This window comes from Bufo gargarizans, chromosome 5 (assembly GCF_014858855.1).
Source record: "Bufo gargarizans isolate SCDJY-AF-19 chromosome 5, ASM1485885v1, whole genome shotgun sequence".
Classification (NCBI taxonomy): Eukaryota; Metazoa; Chordata; class Amphibia; order Anura; family Bufonidae; genus Bufo; species Bufo gargarizans.
Window position 1 is genome coordinate 451,622,928 of NC_058084.1, and position 9,728 is coordinate 451,632,655.

Here is a 9,728-nt window from a genome sequence, read left to right on the forward strand (position 1 = left end):
CTTCTACATTATTATGCGCTCCTCCTTCTAGACCTGTCTTCTGCCTTCTACATTACTATGTGCTCCAGCTTCTAGACCTGTCCTTTGCCTTCCATGTTACTCTGTGCACCACCATCTAGGAATTTGTCAGGATGGCCGAGTGGTCTAAGGTGCCACCTTCTAGACGTGTCCTCCGCCTTCTAGGAATTTGTCAGGATGGACAGTGGTCTAAGGCGCAACCTTTTAGACCTGTCCTCTACCGTCTTCATTATTCTGTGCTCCTCCTTCTAGACTTGTCCTCTGCCTTCTCCATTATTCTGTGCTCCTCCTTCTAGACCTGTCCTCTGCCTTCTCCATTATGCTGTGCTCCTCCTTCTAGACCTGTCCTCTGCCTTCTACATTATTCTGCGCTCCTCCTTCTAGACCTGTCCTCTACCTTCTCCTTTATTCTGTGCTCCTCCTTCTAGACCTGTCTTCTGTCTTCTACATTACTCTGTACTCCATCTTCTAGACCTGTCCTTTTCCTTCTATGTTACTCTGTGCTCCACCTTCCAGACCTGTCCTCTGCCTTCTATGTTACTCTGTGTTTCCTCCTTCTAGATCATTCCTCTGCCTTCAGCCTCATGCGCATAACCGTGTCTGTATTGGGGTGTACAAACCATAGATCCGCAAAATACAGATACTTTCCATGTGCAATCCACATTTTTCTCACTCCCATCACTAGAAACTATTCTCATCTACAGTATAGATAAGAATATGACCTCTTCTATAATTTGCAGAACGGACATTACATTTGTGAACAGCTTACAGATGACATCCGTGTGCTCTCCGTTTTTTGCAGACCCATAGAAATGAATGGGTTTGTGTGCTATCCCCCAAAAAGTGGATCATCTGCAGATGTAAAATATGGTCATATGAATGCCTTGAGCTCTTCTACACAGTCGACCACTCCCTCTTGTTACAAACGCTTTCATCCCTCGGCATCAGAGTCTTTGTACATTCCTGGATCACTTCATACCTCACCAATGAACATTCAGTGTCTCTCAATCACACAACTACCTCCTCATTTCGTCTTCTCCATGTTGGTGTCCCTCAAGGCTCTGTCTTGGGACCACTACTATCTTTGGCCTGGAACATGCAGTCTTAAATGCTCTCAGTACCACGTCTATGCTCAAATTTACGTCTGGCCCAAACAACACTATCCAACATCCCATCATGTCTACCTGGAGAAAACCAACTTCATCACCTTTCACCCATGTCACTCAGCCCCCAGCAGACCTATCAATCAGAGTTCATGGCTCCACACTTTGTCCAGTCTTACAAGTCTTACCACTGCCTTAGGATAATATTTGATTGTGACCTGTTCTTCAAACAGTACATCCATGACCTTACCACTTCCTGCCGCCTCCAACTAAAAAATATTTATTATCCTTGAGTCGACTAAAATGCAAGTTATCTCCTGCTTAGACTACTGCAATTCACTCTTCTGTGTCCTCCCATCCCAACACTCTTGTGCCTCTTCAATCCATTCTCAACTCTGCTCCCAGTTAATCCACCTTGTCCTCCGTTTCTCCTCCCCCTCTCCCCTCTGCCAATTCTTTCACTTGCTCCCCATTGCCTTAGTGAAAATACTAACAATAACATACAAGGTTGTCCACAATCTCTCCCCTCCTTACATTTCTGACCTACTCTTCCGACACATCCCTAGATGTAATCTCCGATCCTCACAAGACCCCCTTCTTTGCGTTCCTCTTGTCTGCCCCTCATATAATCTACAAAATTTCTCCCGTGCTTCCTCCATGCTCTGAAATTCATTACCCCAGCACAGCAGACTCTCCCCTAACATACAGGCTGTCAAAACCAACCTGAAAAGCCACCTTTCCAGAAAAGCCTTGTCACGACCATGGTTATGGTCGTGACTCCTTTACCCGCATGCAGTTGTCAGCGGTTTGTTCTATGTTGTCAACCACAGGTGAGGGCTCTGGGTTTGTTGCCTCACGTGTGGTTGCCGTTGGCAACATATTGTTGTTGGCAGTGTAGCAGCTGGAGCTGTTGGCTAGGCAGCTCGCTGTCACAGCATGCGGTTGCCCCTGTCTGGTGTGCACGGGGTTTAAGTTATGTGTGCACTTCCCCTTTAAGTGGCTGCACTACCCTGTCTGGTGTTGAAAGGGTTAATTTCCTTTCCAGAGTGTGTCTGTTGGGTGTGGCTACTTGGGCTATAAAGCTTCTGCTGAGATCAGAAGTCTGAGGGGTACTCCAGCCTTCTTGTTAAGCTGGAGTCATCATCCTGGTTCATTTACCATCTGCCAGTGTGGTCATACGTTTATGTTACATGATGTTATTTTATGTTTATGTGGTGTCTGTGTGTGTCTTATGTGTGTGTGCTGTGTTGGGTGTGGACATCAGCAGTTGAGCACGGGATCCAGTCAGTGTGTCTGTGGCAGGTAGGGGTGGAAGTCTTTCACTCTCCTGCCATATCCATAGGCTGTTGATATTTCTCTTCCCTTGCAGCTTGGCCAGTTTAGACTCCTGTCCGTCCGTATCCAGGAGGAACAGGTTGTCTTATCCAGCTCCTAGCTCAGGGACCTGTCCAGGGCTAGTAGGGAAGCTAGGTTACTGAGTATGAGCCCTCCTACCATCAGGGTCGGCTCATACAGCTAGGAGTCAGGGTCAGATTAGGGATGCACTAGGAGGTGACCTGCTCCCTAATTCTGTTGTCCAGGTCAAGCAGCTTCCATTTAAGTTAACATCACACGGATTAGAGTTACTCCCACTCTAATCCGTGACAAGCCTACAACCTACTGGAGACACTACAAAGCCATCTACTGTCTACTTCTCCCTTCCCTTGTTGATTGTAAGCCCTCATGGGCACGACCCTCTCCCCTTTGTATCCATCTGTCTCTAAATTATTTGATGTTTATTGCACTTTTTGTGTTTTTTTTCTATATTATGTACAGTATATATCCTGGTACCACATCTTCCTCTGGAGATAAACACACACCATCCATATGATACAAAAGAGAATGTACTGATTCATTAGACCACTCCGCCTTCTTCCATTGCTTCATGGTCCAGTTTTGATGCTCATGTACCCATTGTGGGTGCTTTCAGCAATGGACAGAGGGTCCACATGGGTGCTCTGACTGCTCAAAAGCTATACCTGCCTCATACACAGCAAGCTGTGATGACCAGTACCGACACCTTTCAATCATAACCAGCAGTACGTTTTTTTAGAAATCTGTCCTACAGTAGCTCTTCTGTGGGATTGGACCAGACGAGCTAATCTTCACTTCCCATGGCCACCCATGACCCTGTCAGCAGTTCCTTGGACCACTTTTGGCGAGTACTAACCACTGTATGATGGGAACACCACACAAGGACCAAAGTTGCTCAGATCCTTATGCTTGCCCATTTTTCATGGGTTCTCCTGCTGCTTAATCTATTTTAATGCCTAAATGTTTTAATGTTATTGCTGGTCAATGAATATGTCAATCTGCTCTGCTTCTCCTCCTTCATAACATGGTCACTGAAAATGAGAGAGGTCAACATACCAGAACCGCTTTTCAAGCAGAATATAGACACAGTCCATATAAAGAATATAAGTCAGACATAAATGCAGAGCAAAGGAAAAATAATCAATATTCTGAGTTCTTTTTAGAAATTGGGAAAATAGTGGTGTGACTTGGGCATGAGATCTTCTGCTACTTCTGATGGAATGCAAGGTACCCTATGTGCACCAGTGGATAAGGAGAGGGCAGTGCCACCTTATAACAGCTTTCTACTATAGATTAGATTGGATATAAGGGATTCATCATAGTTGATTTTTTGAAAAAGAAAGGTATAAAAAGCTACTGGAAACCACAAGGTCCATATATTGTTCTGATGTCTGCACCCACCCCTGAGGGAAAACACAATATAAACCACACACAAATACTTGGTGTTTACTGTAGATGTGTGATTACATTAAATTGCTTCTTCCTTCACATTAATGAGCTCATAAAACCTCCCTCCATTAATCCAGAATAATTGAAACTGACCAGGAAGAAGCAATTTAACAAGAAGAACATTTACCTACAGTCATGGGAAAAACAAAGTGAGCCCTATTTTAATTCTGTGGTTCTATATATCAGGACATAATAAAAGAAATATCTTAGGTCTTAAACTTAGGCAAGTACAACCTTAGATCGACCGGGACACATGACAAATTCCACCATCTCATTATTTAACAACTAGGCCAAAATGCAGAAGTCATGTGTGAAAAATGAAGTCCACCCTTACTGCTTCCACAGGAATTAAGAGGGTGCATAACCAAATGCCCTTGAGTAGACGTTTTGGTAGTTTGCTGGTCTGGAGCATTCAGGCGTGGCAAAGAGGAAAGACATCAGCAATGGTCTTGGAGAAGCCATCAAGCTCGGAAGGGTTCTAAGGCTATTTCCAAACTATTTGAAGACCATCATTCTACAGTGAGAAGGATTATCCACAAGTGGAACACATTGAAGACTGATGACAATCTTTCCAGCAGTGGACATCCCGACAAATCCACCCCAAGATCAGACCATGCAACGTTCAGAGAAACTGCAGAGAAACCAAGAGCTACATCTAAGACTCTACAGACCACTGTTAGCATGGTGTGTGTTCAAGTTCATGCCAGAACAATTAGAAAAATACTGAAGAAGTATGGCTGGTTTGGAAGGGCTGCCAGGAGAAAGCCTCTTCTTTCTAAAGAGAACATGGCAGCACGGCTTAAAGCGGTTGTCTAACTTCAGCAAATGGCATTTACCATGTAGAGAAAGTTAACACAAGGCACTTACTAATGTATTGTGATTGTCCATCACATTATACACTACTTGTTTCCATGGTTACGACCAACCTGCAATCCATCAGTGGTGGTCGTGCTTACACACTATAGAAAAAAGCCTATGTGGGCTCCCACAGTCCCAGGCACCAGACTGGCCGGCTCTTTTTCTTATAGTGTGAAAGCACGACCACCACTTCTGGATTGCAGGGTGGACGTAACCATGGAAACGAGCAGTGTATAATGTGATGGAAAAATGAATGCAGCCAGCAAAGGAGGCAATATGGACAATCACAATACATTAGTAAGTGCCTTGTATTAAGTGTTTTTTACCATCACAGACAATGGGGACCTATCATTAGGATACGCCCCCATTGTCTGATAGGTGCGGATCTCAGAGATGGAACCCGCACCTACACAGAGAATGGAGCAGAGAAAGGTGGTGAAGGGCACACTGCGCATGCGTAGCCGCCCTCCATTTATTGCTATGGGGCCACCAAAAATAGCCGAGCCATGGAAATTAATGGGAGTGGTGGCCGCAAGTGCTAGTGCATTGGAGTCTATGATAATAGCAATCAGATGATTGATTGATATAGTCCCTATGGGAACTATAAAAAAGGGTAAAAAAAAAAAAATAATACGTTTAAAAAAATGTATAAAAAATAAAAAAATTGAATTCACCCCCCTTTTCCCAAAATAAAAATAAAAGAACTAAAAAAAAAAAAATAATTCATGGGTGTCGTGATGTGTGAAAACGGCCATAGTATAAAAATATATTCCCCAAACAGCAAAACCGAAAAAAGCGTCCAAATGGCTGAATCACCGTTTTTGGTCGCTTCATTTTCTACAAAAAGTCATACACACCCCAGAATGGTATCAATGAATAGTTCAGATCGCCCTGCAAAAAATGAGCACCCATAGAGCTCTGTACACATAATTACATAATTACAAAAAAGTTATAGGGGTCAAAATATGGCGACAAAAAAATAAAACAGATTTTTTCCCACTTTTAAAATTTTTGCATCAAAATGCAAGAAAAATGACATCTATAAGGTATCGCCGGTTTTGTACTGACCTGTAGAATAAAAGTAACTATCGCACATCGAACTTTGTAAATAAAAAACCTGTAAAACTGTGGTGGAATAGCTTTTTTTTTTTGCAATTTCACCCCATTTGTAATTTTTTTTTTCCCCACCGCTTCCCACTACATCATATGCAATATTAAATGGTGGCGTTGGAAAGTACAACTTGTCCCGCAAAAAACAAGCCCTCATATGGCTATGTGAACAGACAAATAAAAAAGTTATGGCTCTGGGAAGGCAGGGAGCGCAAATTGAAAACGCAAAAAAAAAAAAAATTCCGGGCTTGAAAGGGTTAAAGCGGTCTTCCGAGATTTTTCTACTGATGACCTATCCTCCGGGTAGGTCATCAGTGTCTGATTGGTGGGGGCCCGATACCCAGGACCCCCCGCCAATCAGGTGTTTGAGAAGGTACCGGAGCTCTACACTTCAATGGGACTGAGCGCGATACCAAGCATAGCCGCTATACAGTGTACGCCGTGGCGCTCACAGGCTGATCAGAGGGGGCTTGGATGTCGGACCCCCACCAATCAGATACTGATGACCTATCCTAAGGATAGGTCATTAGTAGTAAAATCCCAGAAGACTCTTAAGGTACTGGCTCTCCCAATTGTGAGAAAATGGTAGAGTTTCCTATGCAGTGCCCTTCATACTGGCAGTAGTAAAATCCCGGATGACCCCTTTAAGAAATTGTATTAAAAGCAACTGTCTGATATATATCTAGTAAGATACCAGCGATATCACTTTTTAATTAGTTTGATGCATTACAGAACTGTCATATACAGAATATTACAGATCATAATCATGGACCTATTCTTTGTAGAAATCCCTTTTCCACTGGCGTACCTTCAATAGAGGCAGACCACGCCGCGATCGCTATGGGGCCCGGTGTGAAAACACTGCATTTTCATGCAGCTTCCACTAGGGGGTGCGCAATGCAAAGAGATAAATAGAGGTTTTCCATGGTAGTTGTATTAACTCCTATGCACTGAGCTCCCCCTAGTGGTGGCTGCAGGCAGCTAGCTTTGTAATAGAATAGGAAGCAGATGTATCAATGTATTATGCCAGTCTTGAGAAATATAGTGTTTAGAATGAGCGCTATATTTTTGAAGCACCTGTTGGCACTTTTTCCTCCATAAAAAGTTGAATAAAGTGGGTGAGGTCAAAGGCACCTTTTTTAATAGAATGTAAATGAAATTAAAAATTTCTCCCACTTGACAAAAAAAAAGGTCAATTTATTACAAATTTTCTGCATTGTTCTGGGAGTGACTGATGCATATACACTGGGAAACTAGGTGCAGGAGGCCCATACTAAGTTTTGCTATAGGGCCCTATAAGATCTGTGTGGGCCCCTGCCCACGCGGACTAAAGGATCTTATAGGGAACTTGGCACCTGGCTGTAAAGCTGGGGCTTGGGTTCCTAAACCAGGCCCTCGCTGCAAACTATAATAAATGGAGAGGCAACTTATGAACCCAAGACTCATCTCCATCAGCATCGGGTGCATGCACATTGTGCCTATGAAGCCAAGGATGCTACCATTCTCTTCACTGCGCATGCGCCCAATGTACAGGGCAAGCACTGAACTTATTTACCATTAACTTCATTTACTATTCTTTACATGGAGGGCGGCTTTACTATGGGCAGGTTTGGGACCCTACACCCCAGCTGTATAAGGGCATGCTGGTGGTTTAGTGACCCCGATCCCTATATTTATGTGCCTGCTGATGCGGTCTGCCCCAGCCTTGCAAGCTGTCACATTTTGCATGGGAATTTAAAGAGAATGTGCTGCATTGCTAATTTCCCCAGCGGTTCATTGAACAGAGGGCGACCTGGTGGTTTGTGTCTGCCGTGCAAATTTCTGCCGCCTGACACATACAAAGTATTAAACCTCTCCAAGGGAATGTGTCATCAGAAAATGACTATCGTTTAAATCACATTTTTATGTTAAACATATTTTTTGGTGAGTTTTCTTTTTCAATTTTCCATGTCACTATCTATATTTAAAAAAAAAATAATGTTTATACAATCCTGCAATTTCCCCACCGGCCACTAGGTCTAATAATAGGTATTGATTTCCTGTTCTGTAAGGGCCCTTTCACACCTGCGTTATAGTCTTCCGGCATAGAGTTCCGTCGTCGGGGCTCTATGCCGGAAGAATACTGATCAGGATTATCCTAATGCATTCTGAATGGACAGTCCGTCCTTCAGGATGCATCAGGATGTCTTCCATTCCGGAACGGAACGTTTTTTGGCCGCAGCAAATAGCGCAGCATGCTGCGCTTTTTGCTCCGGCCAAAAATCCGGAACACTTGCCGCAAGGCCGGATCCGGAATGAATGCCCATTGAAAGGCATTGATCCGGATCCGGCCTTAAGCTAAACGTCGTTTCGGCGCATTGCCGGATGCGACGTTTAGCTTTTTCTCAATGGTTACCATGGCTGCCGGGACGCTAAAGTCCTGGCAGCCATGGTAAAGTGTAGCGGGGAGCGGGGGAGCAGTATACTTACCGTCCGTGCGGCTCCTGGGGCGCTCCAGAGTGACGTCAGGGCGCCCCAGGCGCATGGATGACGTGATCGCATGGATCGCATGGGGCGCTCTGACGTCATTCTGGAGCGCCCCGGGAGCCGCACGGACTGTAAGTATACCGCTCCCCACTACTACTATGGCAACCAGGACTTTAATAGCGTCCTGGGTGCCATAGTAACACTGAAAGCATTTTGAAGACGGATCCGTCTTCAAATGCTTTCAGTACACTTGCGTTTTTCCGGATCCGGCGTGTAATTCCGGCAAGTGGAGTACACGCCGGATCCGGACAACGCAAGTGTGAAAGAGGCCTAAGGGTAACTTTTCAGTAGCCATTATCATTATCACCATCAGGGGGCACCCTTTTTGCTTCAGCTCTCTCCCTGTCACAGTTCGGGGGGGGGGGGGGACCTTTCTGCTGCGGCTCTCTCCCTGTAAGGACTCGTTTACACGAATGTGTGAAGTCTGTGCCCGTGCTGTGGACCGCAAATTGCAGTCCGCAATGCAGGGGCACCGTCCGTGGGGCAGGCGCATGGGGCTCATGGACCCATTCACTTGAATGGGTCCGCGATCCCTCCGTTCCGCAAAAAGATAGAGCATGTTCTATATTTTTGCAGTGCGCAGGGACGGAACGGAACCCCAGGAAGCACTCCGTAGTTTTTCCGTTTCGCATCTCCGGATTTGCGGACCCATTGAAGTGAATGGGTCCGCATCCGTGAATGCAGAATGCACACAGAACAGTGCCCGTGTATTGCGAATCTGCAAATGCGGTCCACAATACGGAAACGGGCGGCACGCGTTCGTGTGAACGAGCGCTAATAGTCATAGCTTCTAACTGTGGCAGATGAAGGAAGGCAGTGGGTCCTCTCCGTCCCGACGTCCACCTCCATTACTGCACGTGAGCAAGGATGCGTACCTTAACCCCTTCACTGCCCTAAACCACCACAAATATAGGCAATAGCCCTTTCCCTAAACTAACAGGCATGCTGAACTACATTCATCCCTTCAATGGCCTAGATCACCAGGGATTTTGGCACTGACCTCCACAATACACTAGACCACCAAGGATGCTGGCGTTGACCCCTCTAATACCTAGCCCACCCTCCTTGTACAGTGGGGGATCGCCCCACCCCCAGTCTGTAATAACAGATAAATGTACTATAGATCCTGAGGCCGCAGTATGGGAATATATGGAGGCGCTGCTGGAGTGGGGGGGGCTGCTCACAGGCAGCGGTCCGGAGTCAGGGATCCCCTTTGTGCTCCAATATGACACGTAGGGTGGGCTTCATTATATAGGGGGCTGCAGGGAATTCCCAATTTCTGCTGTACCCCAGGGGCATGCCTACAGTAGA